Here is a 27,142-nt window from a genome sequence, read left to right as displayed (position 1 = left end):
ATACTATTATATATAAAATTGTTAGTGGGTTTTGTAGCCACAATAATGGGACTGAGAAAAAAATCTACAAATTAATTTAAATTAATGAGAATTAACCTTAGCATATTTACAAAGCTCTCCTGTTTTCGTGTACCGTCTACAGTATCTTAGAGTCAAAGGACATATCATGTAGAAACTGTTAACATTTCAGGGCCAGAGGAAAGAAACACAACGTGCTCACCACATCTGGAGAGAAACAGGGAGAACAGAGAAACAGAAGCAGCTACCAGTTGTGGCAGGATGCAAACCCTCCTTTTCTCCCCCTCCCTCCTTCATCATGGAAGGAGTAGACACATCTCCCTCTCTCTCTGCTACTTGAGGCTAACAGCTTCTTTTGTTTGGCCTCAGAGCACCCTGGCCAGGACCATTGGGAGAAGGGAGTGCCGAGGAGCCTGGACATCTGCAGCCAGTGTGGGGGATGTTTGGAAGCTTCAGGGGCACCCCACAGCCAGGGTGGGGGTGCAGAGAAGCTTCTGGAATGCCCACAGTCAGATCTGATCAGCGTATAAAAATCGGGACTCTCGTTGAGACTCCGCCCATTGTCATGGGTCTCTCAGAGCACCAGTGAGATGCTGCTGCCGAGAGCCCCCCCCGGGATGGAGACTCCGCTTGCCTTGCCGCCACGGGTGTGAGTAAAATTTCTCCTCACAGGATTGTGAGTGTATCTATACTTTGTGTGCACATTTGCATGTGTAACTTTCTATGCTCAATATGAGCACGTGTAAAATTAACCCTCCCATATTCGCAGGTGTATTTTCCTCCCGTGTATTAACCCTCGCGGGATTGCGAGTGTATTATAAATTTACCCTCACAGAATCGCAAGTGTGCACTTTCCGTACTCACTACGAGTACGTGTATCTCTTTAAAATAATCCCACTCCGTGGTCAGGCAAGTGTGTACTCCTCCTGGACTCAGGGCCGGCTCTGTCATTGTTTTGGGTGCATGCACTCTGTGGACCGCCTGTTGTATTAGTTGCTGCCCCTTAATAATTTTCCTCAACTGATACTCAAACCTGTATTTTTAAGTCACTTTTGGAGTGCTAAAACCCTGTTTCTCACCAGTTTAATAAAAGTTGTCCCTTAAACTAACCTCGGGGTGCCTCCGTGACACCAGTGTAATCGGTATTAAGCATTATTACTATTAGAGCGAGAATTTGAGGCTATCAGGTTTTAATTGGCTTGATCCTATATTCACTGAAGTCAGCAAAAGTATTTCCACCTATTTCAGATTGGATTTTAAGTGGTTTTCAGGATCTTACAGCCAAGATGCAGTTGCCAAAACAGTTATTTCTTCATTTCTCCTAGAAAGAGTTTTCTGTACAACCTTTAGGGTCACTTAATGCTTCTTAAGTTTGAAAGTTTCTGTTGAAGAAACAAATACTTGCTGAATGTACCACCTCAGAATACAGTCACTGAACATCAAACAAGAACTGAAGAATTTGTAAAAAAGAAGCAGGAAAATATCAAGGGCATCTTTCCACTCTTAATTACTGAAATAATTGTCATTGCAATATTTATACTGACTTACGTATATTAACTGTGTGCAAGGATGTATTATCTAAAAAGACATTCTACACAGTACTATCACTAGTTATAACCAGAAAATTTGCTTATTAGTATTAAACTCCTGCTCATTAATAAAGACCTTTTATTATACGCTCTGTATAGATATAGCAGAGAGAAGCTGTAAAGAGACATAGCAAGCATCTTTTTACCCTCCAAACAATCTCCATATTTCAAAGTATTTGTATCTGAGAATCAGTTCTCCTTTCAGTGAGATTTGCTCCATCACTATTTTGAAGGCATGTGTTACTTAAATGTAACAAAAGGGTGACATATGGAAAAGAGCTAGGGAAGTACTTAGAAAAATTTCTGTAGTAGAGAAAATAATAGCAAAATCTTAGCAGTAATACTGTTGTTCTTGTTTTAGTAAGGTATTTGTTCAATGTGTATATACATGTAATATTTCGTCTTTACCATTTGTCATCTTGCACATGTAAAGTCATGCTCAATTATTGAAACAACAGCAGCACATAAACCTGTAGGGTTTTTTTTGGGGGGAAAAAAACAAAACAAACAAAAAAAAAAGCCAGCACCAATATCTGTTCAAAATAATATTTGAGTGAAGAAAGGTGAATCCTCAGCAATAAATGAAGCAAGTTAATTTCTCAAAGCTCTGCAGAGCACCTGGCAGCAGTGTCCCAAATTCAAGGTCTTCTCACTAACACTTACTGACTTTTACCTCACATTAGAACATGAGGAATCTTTTGCTCTCACTCAGCTATAACCTCCCTTTAAATCTCTCCTCTCAGCAAAAGGTTTTCCTGACATTTATTTGTAAAGCTCTTTATCATGCAAGAGAAAGCACAGAAACTTCGGTAGAGGCCAATGTCATTTCAGCTGATGAATCCATTATTTCAGAGCTCCAGAGCTTCGAAGTGGTGACAAAACCATGCTGCAGAGAATAATTTAAAACTGAAAAATGTTCACATGCAAAAATGAATGAGCTCTGCACTTGAAACCTAATAAATCTGTTGGACAAAAAGTCCAACTATTTAAAGTCATAGGGTAGAAGTACTGAGGACATAAAGCAAATACAGAGTGTGTACAGATACACATAATTACATGTCTGGCATAAAATCTAATAAAAGTCACTTCTCTTGTATAGACTTGCCTTTTCTCTTATCTGCTGAGATGCTCAAAGGAACATCTGCAGAGAAGTTCTGAATGAAGCATCTATATTGTTTGTGTTAAGTGAGAAAAAGGATGGTCCGAACAACATGATGTTGTACAGATTGCTTCTAAAGATTACCTCTGGTATTTCCTAACTCAAATCAGCATGGCAAAGACCTTTTCCTTAACTTTTTAAAGAAGACATTCACCAATGTGAAATCTTAATGTTTATATTTATATATTATTCACTGGAAATTTTTGCTACTGACTACCAACATACATATGAATCCTGAGACCTTTCTTGAGCCTAAGTGATTTCAAAATTATTTAATTCAGTTGTCTGGTGAACAGTTATTGTGAAAAAAAAAAACCACAAACAAAAAACCCAAAAAACAAACATGCAACACAAAACAAAATTAAAACAAACAAACAAACAAACCCCAACAACAGCAACAAAAAAAAAGTATGTTCAAATATGAACCACAGAGAAGAAATAATTCTGGTAACATTTTGTTATGTAAAGAAAAGTTTAGGCCTGAGGTTTAGTTTGGCTAGTTGTCAAAACTAGGAGGTACTTTTCCTATGTAAGAAAACTCTCTTCTTTTATCTTTCTCTCTTAAACTTTTAATAGTAAAAACATATATTAAAAAAACACACACACACCAAACAAAAACAAAAACAAAAACCACAAACAAACCAAAAAAACCCACCAAAAAACTAACAAACAAATAAAAAAACCCACATTTTTTGCTCTCACAGCCATACCAGCAGTTAAATTTGGTCAGTAAAATTAAGCACTCACAAGCACAGATGAAGCTCTTCCTGATCAGAGATGTTCTGTCTGGTGTTGATTTCCATGGCTTACAATGGAAATAATCCTACATATCAGAAGACTGCTTTTTCGTTAGCTACTTGCCACTTCCTTAAGAGTTTAACTGTTCTGCTGGTAGTCAGATGCAAGTACTAACTGCAGGCTCCTTTTGGTCTGAAGAAGGCCATTCCTCAAATCGTCTACCCTGTCACGTATATTTCAGTCACAAAGGGAACAGTGCAGTTCATTTAGCTGCCAAATGTGTCAGCAGAGCGGTTCAAATATGGTGCAATATTGAATTATTGAAGATGTCAACAAGGACAGACTACTGGCTCATCAGGAAAACTCCCATCTCTGCTCTTGATCTAGTTCTTTCAATTACCACAAGCACCTTTTTGCAGTGAGATTGTCTCAAGAACTCTCGCAGTCACAAAGTCATTCTGAACACTCTGGTCATTCAGCTACTTTAAATGAAGCATATGCTCCAAAAGGAATATGATACTGATTTTTAGATATTTTCTTAGCATCAAAAAGTTGGAGATATGTAAGGTAGGGAATCCACAAGGTATTATGTAATGCTTTTGAAGGACCACACTATTATTCATTCTTATCACTGATTTGTCACTGTTGGGGGAGATTACTGAATGCTCTACCCACTGTCCATGGATATCTTTGATTACTTTCTAAAACATAGGAAATGGGCAGTAGCCTGCTCAGAGCCCTGGAACAGCTTTACAGAGAGAAATTTTTCTTCAATAAAGGCACGAGCTATCCAGGATTGGCCACAGCAGCTGTTGTATCAGATACTGTCATTCAGTATTTTCAGCTCCAGAGATTTGAACCTACTTGATCTGAAATTCTGACAATGATGGGGCAGACAATAACATCCTTTGAGAAAGATCTTACTTTCCTATCTGAAACATCTTGAAATGCTTTTAACTTAGCAAACATTTCTATGGGCAGGACCAACCAATTAATACTTTTTTAAATTTTGTGTTTGAACCCTGTTATATGATACTTAAAGATATCAAATAAAGACGCTGTCCCAAGGGCATTTTTGTTGGCTTTATCACACTGAGTAATCAGGTCTTGTTGATTTTTGGATGCTCTGTGTTGTCTCAGGAAACAAATCCTCAGGTTTATCTTACAGTGACAGATGGCTTGGTTAATAAATGTGGCAACAACTCTAATGGTGTCACAGTCCTGGCAGCTGGTACTCTAGGGCAAACTGTATGCAGCAGTGTTAACTGAGTCAATGCAGTGTTATACATCTATGTGTCTGTAATCACCTTCTCTTCATTCCTTCTGAGTTGTTACCAGAACAGCTTGCCACAGCCCATTCCAAAGGTTCATGGTTTCTGAACCCTCCCTGGTCACAGGGAAGTTTCCTTCTCTTCAGTGACACCATGGAACAGAAGGACCAGTGAGTTATTGAAAAAGCTTCTTTTATAAACTTGAAGGAAGAGTATAGTGCACAAGCACCTAGCGCTCTCTCCCCTAAAACAATTATGAGGACTCTTCAGGGTCTCTTCTCCCACTCTTTGCAAGTGTCTTTGTCCATCTCCATACCATGCCATTTCCTCAGCCTCTTCCTTGGACATGTCTGCAGAAGTCACAGGAAGTGGATAAAGAGAGGAAAATGGCAATAAATAATTCTCACGCACCCTAGGTTTAGCAGAAAAAGCCAGGAGAAAACTTTATGAAGTAAATCATAAAAGGCTAAAGGAGACTGAATGTGTCAAAAGATGAGTTTGGGGATAAACAGATGGGCAATTACAGTGAATTAATTACCAAACATGGAGTTGGAAGACATCACGTAACAGATTAGACTGGTCCTTAGCCATTTTCAAAAGCTTCATTTTAAATAGACTTCGCTTAGTAGAAGGAAAAAGGTGCCTTAATGCAGAGAAGAAATCTTTCCAGCCTAGATTAAGTCTTAAAGTCAGCTTTGAAAGGATTGCTTTTAGAAAAGCTTTGTTTCTTCCTCAATCTTTTTAAAGCAGTAAGTGCATGATAGTGTTTAGCATAATTTCACCTTTTGAGACTCATTGCTTTACAACTTTATTTTTTTTGCATATAAAATGGGACACACTGTGCACATGGTTTGACAGCATGAGCCAGCTGTCAAGACAGCATATCCATGAACAAATGTAGGCAATAATTCCAAAGCAAGCCTTATAAGTACTTTTCCTAATATACTGTGGATGTGGTCTCCTGTCCTTGTCCAGTTGAAAGAAGAGAAGCTGAGCAGGAAAGGAATTTGGTAGAATAGGAGCTGAGCTGCACAACAGTGAAGAAAAGTCCTCCCCTCTCCCTCTCCCTCTCCCTCTCCCTCTCCCTCTCCCTCTCCCTCTCCCTCTCCCTCTCCCTCTCCCTCTCCCTCTCCCTCTCCCTCTCCCTCTCCCTCTCCCTCTCCCTCTCCCTCTCCCTCTCCCTCTCCCTCTCCCTCTCCCTCTCCTCTCCTCTCCTCCCCTCCCCTCCCCTCTCCTCTCCTCTCCCCTCCTCTCCCTCTTCTCTTCATCACATCTTTAATTTTTATTTTTAAGCCATAACCTCAGTGACCAATAGGGAAAAGACTGCAAAAGCCCGTCTATAAAATAGAAACTGAGTCAACCCTACATTTTTCTTCATCTTTCCAAAAACTGCCCCCTGAGTCTAGATTCATTAATTGATACTGAGACAGAATCAGTAACTTGGATGATGAAAAAAAAAAATCCTACAATAACAAACTAAAAAACTAAAAAACCCAAACAGATTAAATAATACTGTCTAAAATAAGCAGTTTCTCTTCTACCCACTACCACCTCTCACATTTAATTCCCATTTGTAATCCTGCGCATTGATAAATTGATTGAGGTCAGGTTCTTTATGCCAGCCTGCTTTACTTTTGGTTCTGGAATATGAAAAAAACTACTCTGAGCAATACAATATGTTTCTTTAGGTATCTTCCACCTACTTTTCTCATTACAGCTTTCTGCAAAATGTCCACTTTTAGGAGATGGATTGGGTTATTTCATAGGTGTTTTCTATCTCTTCTAAACCAGGTTTTTCATTGCATCTAGAAAACATTGCCACTTTCATTTAATCACACATATCCTAGTCTTGGTCAAACTTTATCTAAGTTACATACCAGCACTAACAAAGTAATGAAAAGAACAATTGCAGTCATTCACACTTCAGGTTCTCTCTATATTCATCAACTCCACACCAAGAAACTGTAGCCGTGAAGGATAAAAAGAAAATATAATCAGATATGGAACTGGCTGCTGTTTTCTGAACTGTCGCTATCCTCACACTGTGTGTCTAAGGGAGCAACGGTTACCTGATAATCATTCCTGCAGCTGAAAGTGGTTAAAGTTCAAAATACACATATTACACCACCACAGGGAGAAACAGTTATCTCTGTTTATTGCTTTTCATCTTTCCACCCAAAAGTGAAAATCTACATTTGATACACCAAGATTTACTTGAGCAACTTGCTAAGGTGGAACTGGAATCTAAGTCTACCATTGTTCATAGGAAAATACAGAAAAATAGAAACTGAGTCCATACATAATTTATTCGAATGATTCAGACTTTATTTTATATATATATATTTAATGTGTCTATATCAGCATAGGTTTGTCTCATTTTGGCCCAGAAGAAATCAGTTTCTAAATCCACTCTAACTCAAAGCTACATCTCATACACTTCATACTTCTCATTCAACAGGCTCACAGGGACTAAACATGTAACACATGGGTGACTGGTCCACCTCAAACAGGTCCTCTCACCTCCTTTCCCATTTTCCAAGCCCTGCTGCATGACTCCCCACCTCCTCTTCCCCCTCCAAACAGGTTTATCTTCTCCTTTACTCTTCAGGGTACATAAACCACTGAGCTGAAGCCTGAAACACCATTTTAAATTATAGAAAAGCATTTACAACAGATGAAATGAAGAGAGATAAAAGTTCTATCTGAAATGAGACTCTGGTTAATCTAATTTATTTCTCACCTCACAGGAACTGTGTATCTTGGTTAAAGAAATGCCAGATTCTGCTGCAATTTCTTTCTTTCAATCATACCCAAGAAACAGGAAATATCTTAGCGTATTTACAACTCATTTCTTCATGCAGGAGATAATAGGGTAAAATACGCAAGGAGATGGCCCACATTACTTGTTAGTAAACTGCAACTCAAAAAGTATTTGCTAGCTTTATTCCCAAAGCTAATCTAATCTACCAAACACTAACTGCCTGATAGGATTTCGATTGTCGTCTTTGTTTTCAGCTGTTAAATGACATTAAAAGATGCTAAACGGTGCACTGAGTGCTTTCATGATAGTATGCTTCGAATTGCTGCTATTGTTATAGGAATACACCTGGTGGTAAACGACAGAGGGGCTGGCTCAGGAGGTTGCCATTGCGGTCTGTCTCGATGAAAAGAAGTGTTGTTCCTCATCCCTCCTACTCTCTCAATAGCACTGACTTGTAAATACTGTGTTGAAGCACCGAGTTGTAATCACTGAATTTACAATTGCACCCTCCAAAACATTCAGATTTTAATAGATTAGATTTTGCTGGAAGCAATTTAAAGAAAGGATCATAATATCCCCAAATCAGTCTATTTCAATGTTATTATTTAATTTAGGATTTTTTTTTTTTTTAAAAAAAAAGAGATATTAGCTTTAATAAATAATTCATGTTGGAGAAAATGTCATTTTGTTCTCTCAAAAGTAAAATAAACAAGGAAAGGAGGGCTGGAGGACGACATTTTTGCCATTGATTTGTGAGTTCATGAAGCAGGGGTCATGAAAGGGCTTCGAAAATTCTCGACCCTTTCTTCCCTCAAAAATAAGTGTTTTATCCTCACAGAGCTATGAAATATTCTTTCATGCACTCAGAAAAGCAAGGAAAATTCTGCTGCAGAGAAAAGCCACAGCTTAAATCCAAATATTAGCAGGTGAAAAGGTGTGGGCTTATTCTTTCCTGTTCATTAGTCTTGGCAAAGAAATTAAATTACTGTCTGAGAAAGATCGCAGCAGTGTATCACACCTTTCACACTTAGTAGATCCATGAAAACAGTGACTGAAGAGAGTCACTTTTTTCTTCATAAAATATCTGACTTACTCTGACAAAGATCATGACAGATTAGTGGCTGGAACAAGACTGAAAAAAACCCTGCTATACGTGCTTTTTATATTTTTGTTTTGTAACATTCAACTCTAAGGAATGTCTTCCTTTTGTTCTACACAGTTGGCAGATGGTTTCTCAGACGAGTTTTTTTCTGACTAAATACCTGAAATAAATAGTAAATAATGTCATACCATTATACAAAGTCATGCAAGGCATTCAGGTACATGAAAATACAACAACATTGCACTTTAAAAACCTTTTAGAGAGCTCACTTTCATCTATGCAACACACAAACAAAATCAATTCTGCTTAAAAATAACATAAGTGATCTGGTAATTGAAGCAATCTTTACAATACAGCTTGTGCAGTGACAGGAGAAAATGCAAGATATTTTTTATTTTCTAGAAAATGGCTCAAAGGCAAAGTGAGCATAGCCCTTTGAGACCTGCAATAACCTACAACGAGGGCAACAGTCATCATACAGAAAATATAACAGATGGCAGCATGGTTGCCTTACTCTCAAATACAGGTTACTGAACAGATGCCTTTAGGGCTTAATATTGTATTTTTTTTCCCTTCTTCTAGACCATGACATAGCGTTGTGCATATGCCATTTATAAAACAAATGTAAAACACCATAGAGAAATGAATAAAGTTTCAAATGGCAAGATGTCAACAGAAATACGTATTTACAGAGAATAATGTGATCATCAATGTTGCTAGTATAGACTGAAACATAACCTTACCCTTTGCAGTACACTGTATCTATCATGCATTATTTTGAGCTATAGTACCATAGTTCAAAAAGCAGACATGTAAAATCTGTTATAAACCCTCCATTTGCTTTGCCAGAAAGGTCAGCCACCCAATAGGCTAAAAGTCAGTTCTTACCAGCTTTAAACACTTGAGAGCAGCAAGAGTAGAAACGGGAGAAAAACTGTCATACACAGCTAGCATGAGGATTTCTACAAATAAGTGAAAAGCTAGATCATACAGAGAAATAGATCACCCATTGGTAAAACAGATAACAACAAAAAAAGATTATTTCTGACTCCTCGGGCACCACAGAATTCACAATCTAACCAAGTGAAAAATACATCACCAAATGCAGATCAGCCTCTTAACAGGCGTTCAGTGTTGACCAATTGTTGTGATACATTAAAACACCCCTAAGGACATACTAGCTTTTTCAGGTCCTCAGTCTTTAGGTGACAAGACAAAACTCATTTGTCTTCAGTAAGACCAGAATGTAATCTTCCATATGCATACAAAAATACACTTGAGTGCAGACACACATTTTTTTCTAAAATCCTTTTGGGATAAATTGTGTCCAAAAAATAACAGAATCATCTAGAGATTACTCCAGTCTTCCTTTCACAATGGGATGTTCCAGTATTCAGAATGATGCATTCTTCAGGGCATTTTAGCAAATGTTTCATAGCTAGACCTGTATTTATTCTATTAAGACTGCATTCCTTAGCCAAGAAAGAGCAGTGCTTAACAAGGAAACTGGCTTACTTGTTCTAAAACAAAGGCACATCATTTGCAGTGAAGAAGCATTCAGGTGGAAAGCACAGTGACAACTGGGCATCACTGTCACTTCCATCATTTTTCCTATAGGAAAGGAAACTGTGTTTTTATTGCTCTAACTAGTAAAACTGGGGGATAGCGAAACACCTGAAAGCAGATATTGTGTGTCAGAATACTTGCTGTAGCTTACACTGCTTAGCCAGAAATGTGGTGTCAGGAACACCACAGGGAACCTTTCTTAAGTTTCACAGAAATTTTGACATGATACATTTTCCTAGGGAAAGTAAGATAACCTTCAGCTGAGGATGAACAGAGATGGTTTGCTTTCATTTTAGTATGAACATGTTACGACCTTATATAATCTATTCTCTCTGCTTCAATTCTCCTTCAGCGTTGTGGTTACTTTCCAACACTTTATGAAGTAGTCAGACAACGTAGCATTAAAAGTCAGTGGAAATCCACAAGAAAATAAAATTTCAAAGCCTCTCTGAACAAACTTTAAGTGCTTCTGGGGAAATAAAGTAATCTAGAGTTAGGAAAATAGTTTTAGCTATAGACCATAATAATTTAGTACATGAATTGGTGAAAACAGAAGAACTTTCTACTTCTGTAGCCCTCTAGTGAGTTTTTCATTATACTTGAAACACCAAAACATTATCTGCTAATCAGAAGCCAATTTCTTTCTCCAGAAGCCAATTATGGACTCATCATAATCCTTGTCATCTTATTAGACTTAATAAAACAAAATATGGAAATAAACTGTAAGAGAAAACCCATCCAATCTACCCTACAGGAAGTGTTTTAAGTAGCTATGGAGTATGTTTCCTTCTTCCTTTTCTCTTTCACCATCTCAAAGTATTCAATTTCCATAGTAAACAGACTGACTTTATCAGACTGACTTGGTAATAAAAAGCTTTCACTTAAATGAAAGTCTTCCACCTGGCAGATTCACAAGCAGAAAGGCTGTATCATGACCTGATTAATCTAGGTAGGATAGAAGGATATTTCATGGAAATCAATATAAGGCATTGTGTTGGTCCCCAATTTAAATTAATCATTACAATAAGTTAATAAACAGCACAGAATGATGTATAAAGATTAAGGCAAAATGAATAGCATACAAAATGTTAAAAAAGAGAAACAATACAAGATAACCGAACTACAGAAAATTATTCAAACCACAGTAAATTAGATTTTGAAAAACACTGGCTATTTAATCTTTAGATAAATCAAGAAAATTTATTCCATGGAAGTGACATGGGTACAAAATGTAAATGTTGAAAAATAACTGCTAGTTGAAAGAATTTTAGAATGAAGTTGCAAAAGTCCCACTCATGTTAGCCAAAAGAAACAAGTGTGTGCACCTCAGCTGTAAGGGTAGCTGGAACACCATGCTTCATTTCCAGGCATGCAAATACAAAAGTGGGTTAGAAGAGTAACCTGCATTATTATTAAGAAAGAGGGAAAAGGACAAAAGTGGAGAGAAGCTGTCACTCAAGTAGCCAAGGTAGGACTTGGCAATGCTTGAAATCTCTAAAACCCAAGGGGGTGCAGCAGTAGTGGTGTGAACAAACCCTTGTGTAATGAGTTGAGTTTGTCGTGCATTTGGATTTACTTTAAATGTGTAGATCCTTAACAAGATTGTTCACAATCCAGACACAGAAAAAACAGCTTCTTCTTACCTCCTTTTGAGTCAGAGATATTTTTGAGTGCTAAGTATTCCAAGAGACCTTAACCTTCCTGAGAGTCCTCTTTATGACTGTTTACAAAGGGTTAAAAATGTGCAAACTAGCATAGGAAACTCCTTGATTTGACATTCAGACACCATCCTGCCTTTAGCCAGCATACTAGGGAATATTTGGGGTCTATTCTCAAATGAGTAAATTCCATAGCTGGTGATAAAAGTCATCACCAATTATGTGCCTCATCTAATTGATGAAAGGTAGGCAGTGACTTTGCTAGAGAAGTGTAGCAGCTGACTTCAGCCTAAAGGAGGCATAGTATAAACTGCAACACAAATTTAAGATGTTTACAAATTATTTACTTCTTTCTCTCCACACCTTTTCTTACCAAAAGCATGTACAACACTGCAGATTGCAAATTATTTTAGGGGATGGGGAAACATCTAGCTAAAAATGATTGTTCCTCTTCCATTTATGTTTACATTCATAGACCTGTATGTTACCAGACTGTTTTAGTGCTTTGTTTCTGAAGAAAATGGTCTAGATGTCTTCTGAATCCATTTCAGCTTTTCAGTGTTGTCTTTTTCCAATATATTCATTATTCTGTTCAGGACTACAGTCCTGAGGGGGGAAAAAAACTTAGATAGTTTACATTTTCTTGATACCATTTTGTTACTCCCAGGTGCATCAAGTCCTTTTGCAATGCTCCTCAAGTTACAGACTGAGTAAATCAGTATCTCTGTCATGGTTTAGGCTGGAGCTGAATCCAGAAATCTGGAACTTCTTTAGTCCCTTCTCTAAAGACTTTAAATATAAAACTCTTCAGTGTCTCCAGAAACACTCATATTTTTCCCTCAAAATTCTGTTTCATGGATCAGATATGTAGAAATATGAATATTCTCACACTAAAAATTACTCTAATTGGTAGGTCCCATGACAGAGCAGGGAACTGAGAAGGAACTACTTGTTTCCAGGACAGCCTTTGTCACTGGACCACCCTGTTCTGCAGTATAATCCATGTAGTTTGTGGATTGTTTGTCCAGTCTTCCAGTTATGGGCTATGGGCTTTCATTCCACGCTACTGTTTTTGTTCAAAGATCCTTCCTACTAGCGGCAGTTTCCTATGTACTTTTTTTTTTCTTTTCCGATTTTAGTTTTGTAAATGCAGGTCCTCCAAAACAGTTTTTACCTGTGTTTATATCTGTTTCCGTGTGAATTAGATGCTGCTTTGGATTTTTTTTACACTTACTACATAAAAAAAAAAAAAAAGGTACAGTGAGAAGGTGAGTTGTCTGAAGGTTAGCTCAAATGTGTAATGGCAACTTCAGAGACAAAATCATCTGCTGACTTTACACCCTGTATAACTCCAGGGACCATCTTCAATGATTTTCCTGAAGTTGCATCCACGCTGCTGAGAGAAAAAAAAAATGCAAACCAGTAACATACTCATTGTTTTACAAGTTCCATCATAGAAACACACTTTAGGGCACCAGGTGTACTAATGTGACAGAGAAGAGTTTTGCTCATTAACTTCAGTGGTTTAAGTTATGATAAGATTTGGCCCTAGAGCATTATCTTCTAATCTTTAGATGAAAGCAGGAGAAGCTACTTATGATACACCAGTACACAGAAACAGATGTCAGCTGCTGACCACAAAACAAGTCTTTGATATGCCAGAAAAGGGAGTGCTTTCCAGAAATTCCTAATAACTCTCACTTTCAAGCACATCTTTGACTTTCAAAGTGTTCACCTACTGGCATGAGCCCAAATATGTAATAATCTTTTTTCATTCTGGGTTATATGTAAACTCTAACCTGTTTCACTTCAGACTGCACACAGATAAATCATTTTCTGCAGTGAAGGATTTTTCAGACTGATCTTATTTAAGAAGTGTTATTGAACTTCAGAAGATTAATACATCTTCAGTATCAATAACTTCAACAAATACCCTATTCTGCAATCACTACTGTCGATTCTTTACAGATTGTGTGCTTGTGCTACCAAATATTGAAAAAAAATAACCAAAGAAAAGGTATGTTCCTTGTTCAGACACACACATACAAGTCCTTCTATTGTGTTTTTCCTTCAGCTGAGATCTCACTTTGAGCAGATAGATGGGGAATGAATTGTATAATCCAGTAACCAGTATAAATATTTCATCTCTATTTAGTGAAAAAAAAATCCACTTCCTGTGCACACACAAACTCCAGAAGCTACTTTGAGGCAATATATTAATTGGAACAAAGGAAAAATGACATGAACCTACATGAGCAGTTTAGTTCAGACCTGGATTGCTCCTTGAGGATGTGCTGATCATCTTTGGTTACTGATCTGTGTCCAAAGGCAAGGGTTGCCCTTGGGCACATGAGCAGAACTTATTTTTGTTGCATGGCTGTAACCACATGCATTTTAATGTTAGGAAATCTGCAGTTGCCATAGATTGTGAAATTCACCTACCAAATTCAGAAAAACAGTCATTTAGCCCAGTACAGTTCTTATTTCCTGACTACACTCAAAATTACATGTGCAAAATCAGTGATGCACCATGCTTTTTGGTCTTAAATACAAAAAATTTGAATGATGTGCTTGGGCTTTGGTAAGATTTTTTTTTTTTTTTCTTATTATATAAACCCAGAAGCCTTTAACATATTAAAAAACTGCCAAGCTAGAAGCAGAAGATTAAACCCTCTGCTGTGTAGAGACTCAGCACAAGTGGGACTGTTCTGACTTGGCACAATAGTGAGAGTCACTATTTTTCGTTTTTGCCATTAGTGTTGGAGGAGTGAGTTTGCCATCATGCTTGCTGGCTTGGTGTATTTACAAGGAGGCTCATCAAGACCTTTCAGCCAAAGTTTGTTGAGAACAGCACCAAGTAACTCAATCACCGGCCACACAGTGTCACAAACCATGCTTGAAGTGTTCATGCATCTTTTATGTTATGAATAGACATTTTAATCATATGTTTATTCTGCTTTCCTTGAGTATGTCTAGGCAAGAAAATAAATAGAAAAGTAATATGATAGTGACTAAACAGGCAGACGCTGTCTAAATGCTTTCCTTTTCTTTTTCACTAAGGCACTAAAGCTGTCAAGAAAACGTTTGCTAGAGGTTCTCTTTTCCTAATTCACCCCTCAGTTGGCAACTGCAACATCTTAAAATGTTAATGGCAGCCTGGCAATTATTATACTTTGATATGCTTAATTTCTCTATGGCAGAGTTTTAAAGAATTTGCATCAGTAATACAGTAACCTGAAATGGCAGGTACACAATAACACTAAGGTTCAGTTTGACATACCCATGTATTCCTCGGTGTTTTCCTCTATGTCTCCCAGGTAAGTATTGTTCAGGTATGCACCAGGAAAAAATATAATTTGAGCCAAGGAAAAGTTCTTGAGGATCAAGGCCATCAATAGTAAGCAATTCTTACCTGTAACAAATCAATGACTTAAAATATGGATCCAGAGGAAAAGCTTGTGAATACTAGGACAGAACTCACTTGGCAAAATTCATTTTTATCCCCGTCAGCCCCATTCAGATTGATGCCATCTTTCCTGTTACTAAAAGGATCTATACATTCTTCCGACCACCAGCTCTGACAATTCTGCTGAGAACTATTTTTCCCAGTACATCACTGTAAGTTTGCCTTTAAAATGAGTTATAAGTATCTAAGCCTGAAATATGCCAGAACGGCAGTTAAGGAATTTCAGAGGAAGAGAAAAAGGTGCTAAGCCTGTCAGGCTGAGACAGCGGAGTGTTATGAATGCAGCTACCTAGAAAATCAGTCACAAGAAAAAGTTAAGCAAAAAGCAGCACTCCTCTTGAACTCCATAGTAAATCTGAGTGTGCAGTATTGGCTGTCCACTAGAAAAAAGTTTAGAAACTTTTTATTGAGACCATCAAATAAATTATTATGCAGTAAGCCCAAAACTGCCAAGGTCAGGTAATGATTTTGAAAAAAAATCCAGTAAAATTGTCCCTACACATTTATAAATTTGCCAGAATAGCACAAAATTTAAAGCTACACAATGACTCCACATTGAAAACTAACTGAGAAACAAGTGATTCAGGTTCATGCAAACACTCAGTACTGAAGTTTGAGCCTGAATAACTGAATAAAAAATGCATAAAGCATCCAGGATTTTTCTTTCTTCAGAACATGTATATCTGAACACATAATTTCTGTCAGATAATGCATTACCTCTGATTGGAAATGGAAGAGGTCAGAGTAACTAATGATTGCTTTTTATTGTGGGTTTATTACCTGTATAAAATCAGTTGAAGGCTTCACATTAAACTAATGTAAATTGATGACCATAGAAAACTCTCTTCAAGCAACCTCTTTGCTGATGACTGCAGTAAGCCTTTCCAAATCCTTGTAACTATAGAGAATACAAAATCCTTTTACCCTGATGGTGTTTTTTTCCAGATAAACACATTTGTACATGATAACACATTTTGGGATACAAGCCTCACCCTATAGATAAATCCCTTAGTCTCCCTGGGCTTCACACTTCATTCACTACAAAACTGTTGAAGGAAAGGCCAGTACACACTAAAGGGAAAAGGTTCAGCTCTCCCCCAGCAAGTATCTGGTAGATGTTCAGAGATAATAAATTTCAGATCTCCCAGAGTCATTAGAGAAGGTCAGTTAACCAGTCTCAAGAGTTCAGCTATGCACCGTTTGACTTACTGAGGCTTTCTTTGTTTGTTTTAAAAATAGAAAACCAAACCTGCTTTGGGTTGGAGGAAGAAAAGAAGTACAGATCTACACATTTTAGAAAGTGGGCTGCTAAGGAGATTTTGCTTTCCTAGTGGTTTTAATGTAGTGCTAGAAATGCACAAGCAGGAAAGCATGTCTAACTTATTACTATAACAGCAAGATGCTGGCAGTTCTTTGTGGTGAAGTTCTCACTTTATACACCCAGATTGTAAAATCCTGAGTGTGAAATCCATTGTTCTCCCACTTTTCTACAGAACTAGATGTGATAAAATTGGACATTAGACCCTTTCAGAATTTTCAAATCAAAGTGCTTTAAATGAGAGATGAATTAGACCATCTGGCTTAGGGAATTTAAATGACTTCCCACTCACATTTGGTGTTTAACTATAATTAGGCCAATATATCTGAAGCTTTTCACTAGACCAACAAAAATGCCATTACCCCCTTTGTCCTGCATTTCTGTCCTTGTCCATCACTGTGCAGTCTCAAAAGTACATCTCTGCCATTCGCCTGCTGTCCATAGCATATTTTCACAAGAAGTTGTAAGTCTGAAAAGAAAAATATTTTCTAAACCTACAACTGGCTCCAAAGAGGACTAGGATCAAGCTTCCCAAGCAATCCAACTCCATCACCCTGCAGCAGAGCAGCATAGGGGATAAAAAGACCTTGAGTCCTGTCAGGTGTGGACAGGTGAGAACAAGTATAGTGTTGATCTATAGCTGAAGGGATACACACTGCCCATGGACTCCAGAAATGACACGTGATAACACATGTGGATCACACATGTTAATGTCAATTTTTTATTTGGTTTTACACCACAGCCACCTTGTCACAGCAGGAATGAATATAAAAACTCCTGTAATGGATATTCATTGCTTTTCTGTATATATATCCTTAACACTGCATAGACTCATTTGCCAGAAAGTTCATTACAGGGTGTTTCCAAATTAACATAGAAAAGAGTGTTTTATTTCAAGCTCTTTTAGGCCACTTTCTGCATTTTTTACAGGAATTCAGGTGTAAAAATGTGAGAACTTGCTAATTATTATGTGTTTAGGGGATTCATTAGACTTCTTTTTCTTACATTTGACAGGCAAATCAGTTTCTCCAGGCTGTGAAGTCTTCAGCGATAAAATGTTCCTCTGTGTGTTGTCATTAATTTGTCATTTTTTTGATTGCAAAGCAAATGAAAGTTCCTTAGACCAATTATGGGCTTTTTTTCAGGATGATAAAAGGATTAAGAAATTTGGTCTCCTGCCAGTCCGATGGCAACTCATCAGGCTACCATGGCAGAGACTGAGGTTCAAGACTGGCATTAAAAATAATCCTGTGGTGAAGAAATCAGACCTTAGAGCAAAGACGGCCTGCAGCACTTGCCTTACAAGGAACTTTATTTCGTATATCCTGCAATAGTAATAAGTAATAGTAATAAGGCAAGATCAACTTTTACTCAGGACAGATTCTTCGCTTCTTTCTCAGACAAAAATACCATTTACCAGATGATGAAAAATTACTTGCAAATTGTGTAAAGGCTTCTGCATTTTCCTTTTGAACCACAAAAAAATTGTAGAGAATAGACAAAAAAAAAAAAAAAAGTAAGTCTGGCATCCAATAAATCATTCTTTTCAATGGAAATAATACGCTGCCACATCACGTTGTAACTACAGACTTCATCAGAGATCTCACAGCATGCTGCTCCAGTCTATCCCAGTCCCTGCTGTCACTAACAAACATGTCTGCTTCTGTCAGGAGTGTGGAGCTACCCAGACGCTGATTCTCTGTATTGCTTAGCCACAATAACCTTTTATTTCCTGACAGTTAACATACAATAAATATTTAAAAAAAAAATAAAAAAAAAAATAAAGGATTTCTCTGTTGCTTTTAGTGCTTTCTTTCATACTGGCTTAGAACCTGCTAAGGAGAATGCCAATGTCAAAGAAATGGGGAGAGGATTGCTCACTCCCATCACTGGGCTTCCTGGAGACATTTGCTTCAGTATTGCCAGGTGAAATCCAAATTTCTTTTGTGACTAACCCAACAAATCTACAGTTGTCTGCTCCTGAATGGTGAAATAAAATGAAGCTTTTAATCCCACATTTATTTTAAGGTCAGATCTGTAGTGATATAAATCAAGTAGCAGGGGAAAGAAGCTGATTAATAAAACCACTAGCAGGCAGGATGCATAGACACAAAGCAGAGTGACATGGAAAACTTGGCAGTCAGTTTCACAAATATGGAAATGGTAAAAAAACCCAACTGTTTTCTGAAAGAAGAAAAAGACAGATCAACAAGAAGTATCAATATAGTAACAATTATGATTTAGAGAAAAGTGTTGTCGGACAGCAGTGTGTCCTGATTTTGTTAAAAACAAGACCAGTTTCTTTTTTAGTGAATTTTCCTTTCAGATAAGTTCTTCTGCGTAACTGCACTTTTCTGAATTTGGCTGCTGGTTTTTGCAGACAGCAGCTGTTAACATAGCAATGGTATGCAAAATATTGATAAAAATGCACATCCCATAAGTGAGAGAGGCATATTAGCAAGGAGGGGCAGACAGAAATTGACTAAAATTGACCAACTAAGTATTCCATCCCATCCACGTCATACACCCTATAAAAGTGGGAGATCACGAGGGTCTCACTCTCTTTGACCATGGCAAGCATCTGAAGAGGACTCTGCCTGTTGTCCCTGTGATCTGAGGCCGTGTTCCATACCCTGCATCCCTGAATCCAGTTCCAGTTTGCTGCGGAGTCCAGCCCAGGAATTCCAGGTGCCTGCCCTGCAGCTGCTAGAGCAGTGCAGAGCCAGGAAATTCAAGATTGGTTTTGTATATTTGGTATTATTTTCTCTATTTTATTAGTAGCATTAGTAAAGCATTTTTAACTTTTTTTTTTTTTTTTCCAACTTGCAAGTCTCTTTCTCTCTCTTTTCCTCCTATTGCCTTTCCCTCAATGGGGAGGGTTAGGGGGTGGGGGGAGGGGGTCAACAGAGAGCATCTGCCATGGTTTACTGTCACCCTGCATTAAACGGTAACAGAGTGATACATGGACGGTAGTAACCCTTGACAAATGCAGCAGTTTGTATGTTTGAGTTAAAAATCATAAATGGCGTGTGCTATGCAGAACAGTTCTCTTTTGGGGGGAGGGAAGTCTTGTGAGTTTATTTAGACCAACTTTTGGCCTATCAGTTCTCTCCTTTCTGGAACTCTCACCTCTGACCCCTACATCCCTTATCTCCACCAAAAAAAAAAAAAAAAAGAAAAAAGAAAAAAAAGAAGAAAAAATAATTCCCCAAACATAATTAAAACAATGAAACCCCTCATCCGGGTCTCACACTTTCTGAGCACAGTCACTATATTCTCATAGTATTTAAAACATCTGTCTTTTCTTTCGGTAAGGTTGTGTAAAAGCCACAGCACAGTCCTGAGCTGACAATCCCATCCAAATGAACTGGTTTGTAGGTTACTTGGCCATCTTTCATTTTTCCTGGGACACCACCCTTCTTTTTAAAAATATAAAAACATTGAATTGTAATTCATATCTCAGTCTTCAAAAATTTGAGTCTATCTAGCTGTTGGCATTTTGTAACTGAGAAGAATCTGTTTATTAATTCCTAACAGACACTATTCTCTGGAATTCACCAAAGACAGCACACACGTTCACATCAAATAGCAACACGTGTCTGCTTTACATATAAAGCAGCTGGTTATTCTGATTTGTGTCACAGCAACACATGGATGCCCCATTAAGATCTTGGCTCCATTCCAGTAACTGGTATTTAAATAATGTGGGTCCTGAATAATGCATACTGTTTTCTAGTACTGTCTAACCGAACATAGATGAGGCATGTGCTAAAACCCATCTAAGATCAATGACAAACAGTGAATAGAAAATGGTCTTCTGATTTCCCTTTCACTTGTAGAATCACAGAATGGCTGAGGTTTGAAGTGACCTCTGGAGGCCATCTTGTCCAACCCATCGCTCAAGCAAGCTCACCTAGAACAGGTTTCCCAGGACCATCTCCAGATGGCTTTTGAATGCCTCCAAGAATGCAGACTCTACTGCTGCTCTGGGTTCATTTCACAGGTCTGTTCTCCAGACACATTATGAAGCTCAATTAAAAAAAAAAAAAGTAAAAAGGAAAAGAAATTGTGATATTTTTAGTTTCTAATAAAAACTAAAAATATTCACAGATTTCTTTTAAATTGTTTTTAGGGCATTTGCTGATGGTCAAGATTTTAACAAGATCAGTGGTCTACATGATCAGGAACAGAACTCAAATACAAACAGAATATTAATAGGTTTTTCCAATCTATTGCACGGTACACATTTGCTGTTTAATACACTAACACGTAGTATTTTGCACATGTTAAAAGCAAAATGGGCAATTATGCAACTATTCAATTTTACCAAAATCTGGAACCTATGCTACATAATAATAACCTTAATTACCACAGTTATTACTTTTTGTTTATTTCTTTGTGTAGAAACAAGACCTTCCTGTTTGCATATTGCAAAGGAGAATTTATTATCAGTTTTTTCTAAGGAAAAGAACCTAAAACTTATCTTTTGGGCAGCAAACACATGCATGTAATATTATTTGTTCTGTCATCTAGTGTTCACCCAAGAGCAGTCACTACCAGAGCCCTTTTTGGAATCATCTCTTCATAGAATAAATCCTTTTCTGAAGTTAGTAACTGTGGCATTATCCTCATCTACAGAAAACTTTCATTAGACACTGTCATCACAGTGTTAGTCATAAACCTGATCCTAATTCTGCAAACTCAAATAAAATTAAAAGAATAACAGAATTACCTTTTCATTACATTGAAAAGAAGTTTCATACTTTTCCCTCGAAGATGATAAATTTTGGTGTCCCAGAGCTACTACAAACTAAATCTGCAGAGTATGGGAAGATACTTACTGACACTTTTGTGGAATGACAGCTCAGAAGGCTTCTATATCTGCATGCCAAATCAGTATTTTTCCAGTGGACTAGAGACCAGGAACTGAGAGAGCAAAAATCCTAAGAGCAAACTATTGTAAAACATCACTGTCACCATGTGAAACACCTTTGATTGCTCCACTTCAAGCAAGCAAGCAAATGGGAAAGGAAAGGGGCATGATGAGGGGGAAAAAAAAGCCTTTAGAGGAAATTTGACAATTATTTGATAGGTAGAGTACTATCTGAAGAAATATTTCCTTAAAAATGCATAGAAAAAAGCAAATATGAAGGCAGAACTAATTTTCTTCTCTTCCGCGCCTTGACACTCACATTTAATCTTATAAATGACTCCTCACATAAAATAAGAAGCCCAAAAGGGATAAATAAAAACAATTCACTCTTAACAGTTCTAGGGACAGATCTGTTTCCTTTCTCCACAAGGTCCCTGTGGGGATATAAACAGGATTTGACCCTAGATGAACTTGGCCTTGACCCTAGATACACGCCATACACATTGAAGAAATGGATACAATCTGAAATGAGCAAGTGCCAAATGAGAAAATTTTGAGGTTTGACTCTAGGATGTAAAGATATTTGGCAGCTATTGAACATTTTTAGTTGTAAGAAGTTTCCAGATGAGATCTGCAGTGTTTCCTAGTGTTAGCAAAGCTACAGTAAATTCCAGTTAGTTTTAAGATTGCCCGTGCAGTCACTCTGGCATCATACTACCTCCATTATGGGATCTGGCAGATGGTGGCAAGTGCAGTTACCTACAGACTTTTTATTTTTTGAATGAAACTAAAGTCAGAATGAGATATAAATTTTTGTATGTATTTATTTTGCCCTCTAGGAGAATTAAAAAAAAAAAAAAAAAGGAGAAAGAAAAAGTAATAAAATCTCTTAAAATTGCTTTAGTTTAAAAGGCAGTAATTATTTTTTTTTCCCAGTAACAAAAAAGTCCAATAGATGAGTTTTGAAGAAACTTTTAGCATTTGACCAAGACTGAAATAAATATCCAGGTTTTAACAGGAGTGAGGTATTAAATGATTCCTCATGAAAAAAAATAATACTACATTTGAGCTGCTATAAAGGTCTTTTTCTGCACAAGCATGTTAGAGGAAATTATCAGTGACTCCTTTATGCCAGTCAAATGTTACTAATGTCAAAAAGCTTGGTGAAAGGAAAGCTTACTATTTTTACATCAACTTTTTAATATTACTGGATGAGTTGACTTGTGCAGCACATAGATATGAGCTGTGCTGATTTTCAACAGAGAATAGTCTAAGAGAGCAGAATGAGAGTGAACAGGCTCTTCGCAGTGAAAGATAAGTCTCATCACTAAATTAACATTTGAAAAAAGGAACCACGTATTACAGTTTGGCATAGTTAAAGGAGGTGTAATTGAAAGTCATACCTGCTCCCTCTGTAGTCAAGATGGTTTCATCAGAGGACATGCTGATTGCTTCATGAGCCAGCAGAGAAGATGCCACTTGAAGGGTGACTTGTGGGGCAAGAAGGACGTGTAGAAGCTCTGGTTTGGTTTACTCCAACAGCTTCAAGGAGGAAAGTCAGGATCTCCTATATGCTTTCGTAGCTCAAAGAAGACTGGAAGCCATTTTCTGGAGCAAGACATCCGAGTAATGGCTAGAAGCGTAGCTACATGGATTCATTTTCTACAAAAAGAGGCAGTCTTATTAATGTCATTAATGGCTGTTATTTTTTTTTTTTTTTTTTTATTTTCTGCATGTGTAGTCCATATGTTGACCTTCTGAATTTACTTTAGCGAAGAAATGACAGCACCTTGTCTAAAAACAGTATCTGGTCTGGTAAGGTTAAGAGGAAAGGGTTCAGATTACGGCTACAATTAGATCATACACTGAAGAACATGTTGTTGCACTGGACAAACAGAAAAAGTGAGTATTCTCATAACCATCATTTTAATTTGTTTCCTTATTATTTATTCTATGATCATTTCAAAAGTCAATGTTTTTGGTTCCTGGATTCAACTTAGGGAAATTATTGGAAGCCATTGCTTTCTAAGCAAAGTACCTGGCATGCTCTACTGTCAGCATTGTTAATGTGAAAAAAAAAAACAGTGTTAATTAGTTTTAAGGCAGTGATTACAATACGTAACTCCCAACGCGATTTTTTTTTCCAAGTGTTTTTATCACAAAAATGTGCTACACTGAAGGAAAACGGTAACTTTTCACTTTTTGTGTGTGTAAATATGTTGCAATATCATTTCTTCTATTCCAAGGGAGAGTGACTGGAACCTTTCCCTGGATGAAAATTGTAGCTTGGACAATTTACGGATGTTTGCTCCATGAGCAGGTGTAATCCCAGAAGTAAGGGATAAAGCGTTGGCTACAGACTGATACAAAGATCACAAGACTAACAGAGCCTTTAGAAAAAGCAGTGGGGAGCAAGGGCAGTGTGGGGCTTTTTCACCCTCACTAGGTTACTGTTTTTCAGAACTCTGCCTTGGCAGTTTACTTTTTAGACTTCTGTCTTGGTTTTTCTCCCCATTATTATAATTTTTCATTTTTCTAACAATATCTGGACCGAGAACACTTTAAAAGTGAAGAAGAAAAATTAGAAACAAACCTCATGAGCACAACATTGATTTCTTTTTGAGATAGATAAAGTGGTAGGGAAAACTAGCTAGCTATTCTGTGCCTAGAGTCCAGTCAGCAGAAATGGAAAGCTGACACACCCAACAGAGCAAATGTCTTTTATGAAAGTAAAATACAGAACCCAGAGAGGCCACTGTTGTGGGACTATCCGGTTTGCATAACCTCACTATGCAAAAAGAGAAAAATATTTCCCTTTCTTCCATCATGCTCGAGCAAGCGGTGGCAGCAGCGCTACCATAAAGCCCTCAGGCTTACGCAATTCCCCTTCAGCAAACCTTTACTCTGTGGCAGAGCTGATCCCTCTGTGGTCAGGTCTCAACATAACTGCATCAGTTGCATGGGAATAAGGAGAAGGATAACACAGAGATGAGATGTACCAGGCAGTAGAGGTCTCAAGGTAGCAAAATTCACTCTGTTGTGTCAAAGGAGATGGGGGCCCCATGGCAAGGTTCCTGTCTGCATGTAGAAAGAAAAAGACCCATCCCTGTACAGCAGCAAATAATAGGAATTTTATGCAATTTTATTCCTGCTGTTGAAGATTAATAGGCCTTTTTTTTCCCCATTGTTATGTAGTGGTATTCAGGAGCAGTAGAGTGCGAGAGAATTTAAGATAAATTGACCTCTAATTAACAGTAAAAGACATGTATTACAGATTTGAAAGGGGAAAAAAAGGACCTTCTTCCACTCATTTTCTCATAATAATTGAAATCTAAATATGGCCAGAGAAAAGTTAGCCAGGCAGCTAGTGTTTTGGTGCAAGTCAGATCTATGAATCATAGAAGTGAACTGTATATTACTCATTACCTGTTCAGCCTTAAGATGAATGTTGTGCCAGCACTGAAATTTCTCTTATATTTACAAAACAGAAACAGGAAATTTACTTAGATGGCAGTGTGCTGTTTTTTTTTGGTGGTTTTTTTTTTTTTTTTTTTTTTCATCTGCTGGTATTGCTGATTCAAATGACAGTTACTATGCAGAAACATAGTAATGCAGTTTCTACTACATAAAGATCAAGTTATCTTTCAATCGCATTATTGCACTTTTACGTCAGAATCTAAGAAAATTACCATTTGTATAAACAACAGCTCTGGACAATTCCCTGCACTGAGTCAGGCAAGCATTTTTAATGGCTGTACTAGATTACATCTGGGCAAACACCTGCTAGGAATTACTTCTGAGGAACTCTTTAATGTGGCAGTAACACACCCTCAGGTTCTAGGCTGGTCAATGGTGCGATTCCTACAGATGCTTTGTGCCATGATGTCACTATAGGAGCTGAACTCATTGCAGCACTCACATGTCATTTCCGACGTGGTGTGCTATAAAGCTGCATAGTTTAATAAAAAGAAGTGTTTGGGGAAATAATGAGGGGCAAGAGCAGAAGAGCAAAGAACTTAGAATAATCACACTTTTTTTTTTCGGTGATAGGATCAGTCGGCAACTGAAATACATAGATGCTGCCCCAACACTGTCTCATTCCAATTTTTCTCCCGTTTTCCTTTGAGCTTGCCTTACAGCATTGCCACTTTGTCTGTTTGTTTTTACACTAATAAAATTGTCTTCCTATGAGCAAAGATTATATTTAGGTACATTTTTAGGTCATAAATTAAAACTGTTGGTAGGTTTACTTTATAAAATTGTTAAGAGTAATTACGCTTACTTAAACCCATTTTAAGCTGCTGTGCCTTCAAAGGAACCTTCCTACATGCTGTCAAGATTTCTAGGGAAAGATCCTAGAGCTTTTACTGCTGAAGGAAGCAGCTCTACTGAACATTTGATTTCCTTCCTTGGAAACTTCTGAGCATACGGGGGAATTGAAGGAAAGCAAGTTTAGTTGCATGTGAAGAAATATGGACTGGTTATCATCTTATGTTGTTACAGTGTCATTTCACATTCTATATCCTCTCATTTGATTACACTAACATACAAACTTGTGATATCCATTAATTATGATGAAGACACAGCCCACTGACAATAGTTTTGCACTAATCTTTTCATCACACTGAACAAACATTAAAACTTCACAGCACAAAATAAAAACATATACTTCAATATTGATACAACTGCACTTTTCAGGTAGCTGCCACAGATGTTAGAGCAAAAAAATTCTTAAGACAGTTTTTAACTATTTCAGCCTCAATTTTAAAATGTGTGCCTTATATCAACCAAACACGTTTTTGTAGTATTTTTTTTACTTTGGGAGATTTTGCTTGGATTTATACTGGTGGCATATTTTAAATCATCTCTCTATTTTGTTTTCTTCAATAATTGTTTACACTAGAAAAGAGATAACTTCACACAACAGGTTTTGAATTAAAGCATGTTTCAGTTCCTAATACTAATGCAACACAATGGAGTACACAGCAGTGCAGAAAAACTGAGCAAGGCCCCAACTTTTGCATAACGCTCAAAACCAATCAATTTTGAATCACAGTATGCTTTCAAATAACTGCATTATTATTGAAAAATAAGGAAAAAGAATAATAGCATTACAGCTGCAAAATTGTACTCTTACTATAGATTGCTTTTTTTTAAGAGAAAACCTCTTCTTTGCTAGCTTTAAAACAAAAGCAACAAAATATTTTGTTAATCACTACGCTAACACCCTTAACTCAGTAAAACTTGCTCTGGCCCTTCAGTCCTCTAAGGCACATGGAAATCAAAGAGTTACAGTAGAAGAGATCCAGTCTCCTCTTCCTCACAGGGATTAAAGTCCAGTGGACAATCTCACCAAAATATGTTGGTCTGTAGGCCTGTGAGGTAAACTATGAAAATAGAAAGAAATTGAGAGTCTTCCTAAAAATGGGTAGCTGATGTTAACAGCAAGACCTATAGAGCATCCCCTCAGTGCCTCGTGCTGGGTATAGCCAGACCTTTTAAAGTTGCACTTGCCTGATGAGCAGTATAACAACCCAAGTTGGAGGGATGTGTATTCAATATATTTATTTGTTTAAATTCAGCAGACTGCAGAATCTTCTGTGAGTTTACAAAGCAGCTGTGA

Source organism: Columba livia, chromosome 4 (assembly GCF_036013475.1).
Source record: "Columba livia isolate bColLiv1 breed racing homer chromosome 4, bColLiv1.pat.W.v2, whole genome shotgun sequence".
Lineage (NCBI taxonomy): Eukaryota > Metazoa > Chordata > Aves > Columbiformes > Columbidae > Columba > Columba livia.
This window is presented reverse-complemented; position numbering follows the sequence as displayed.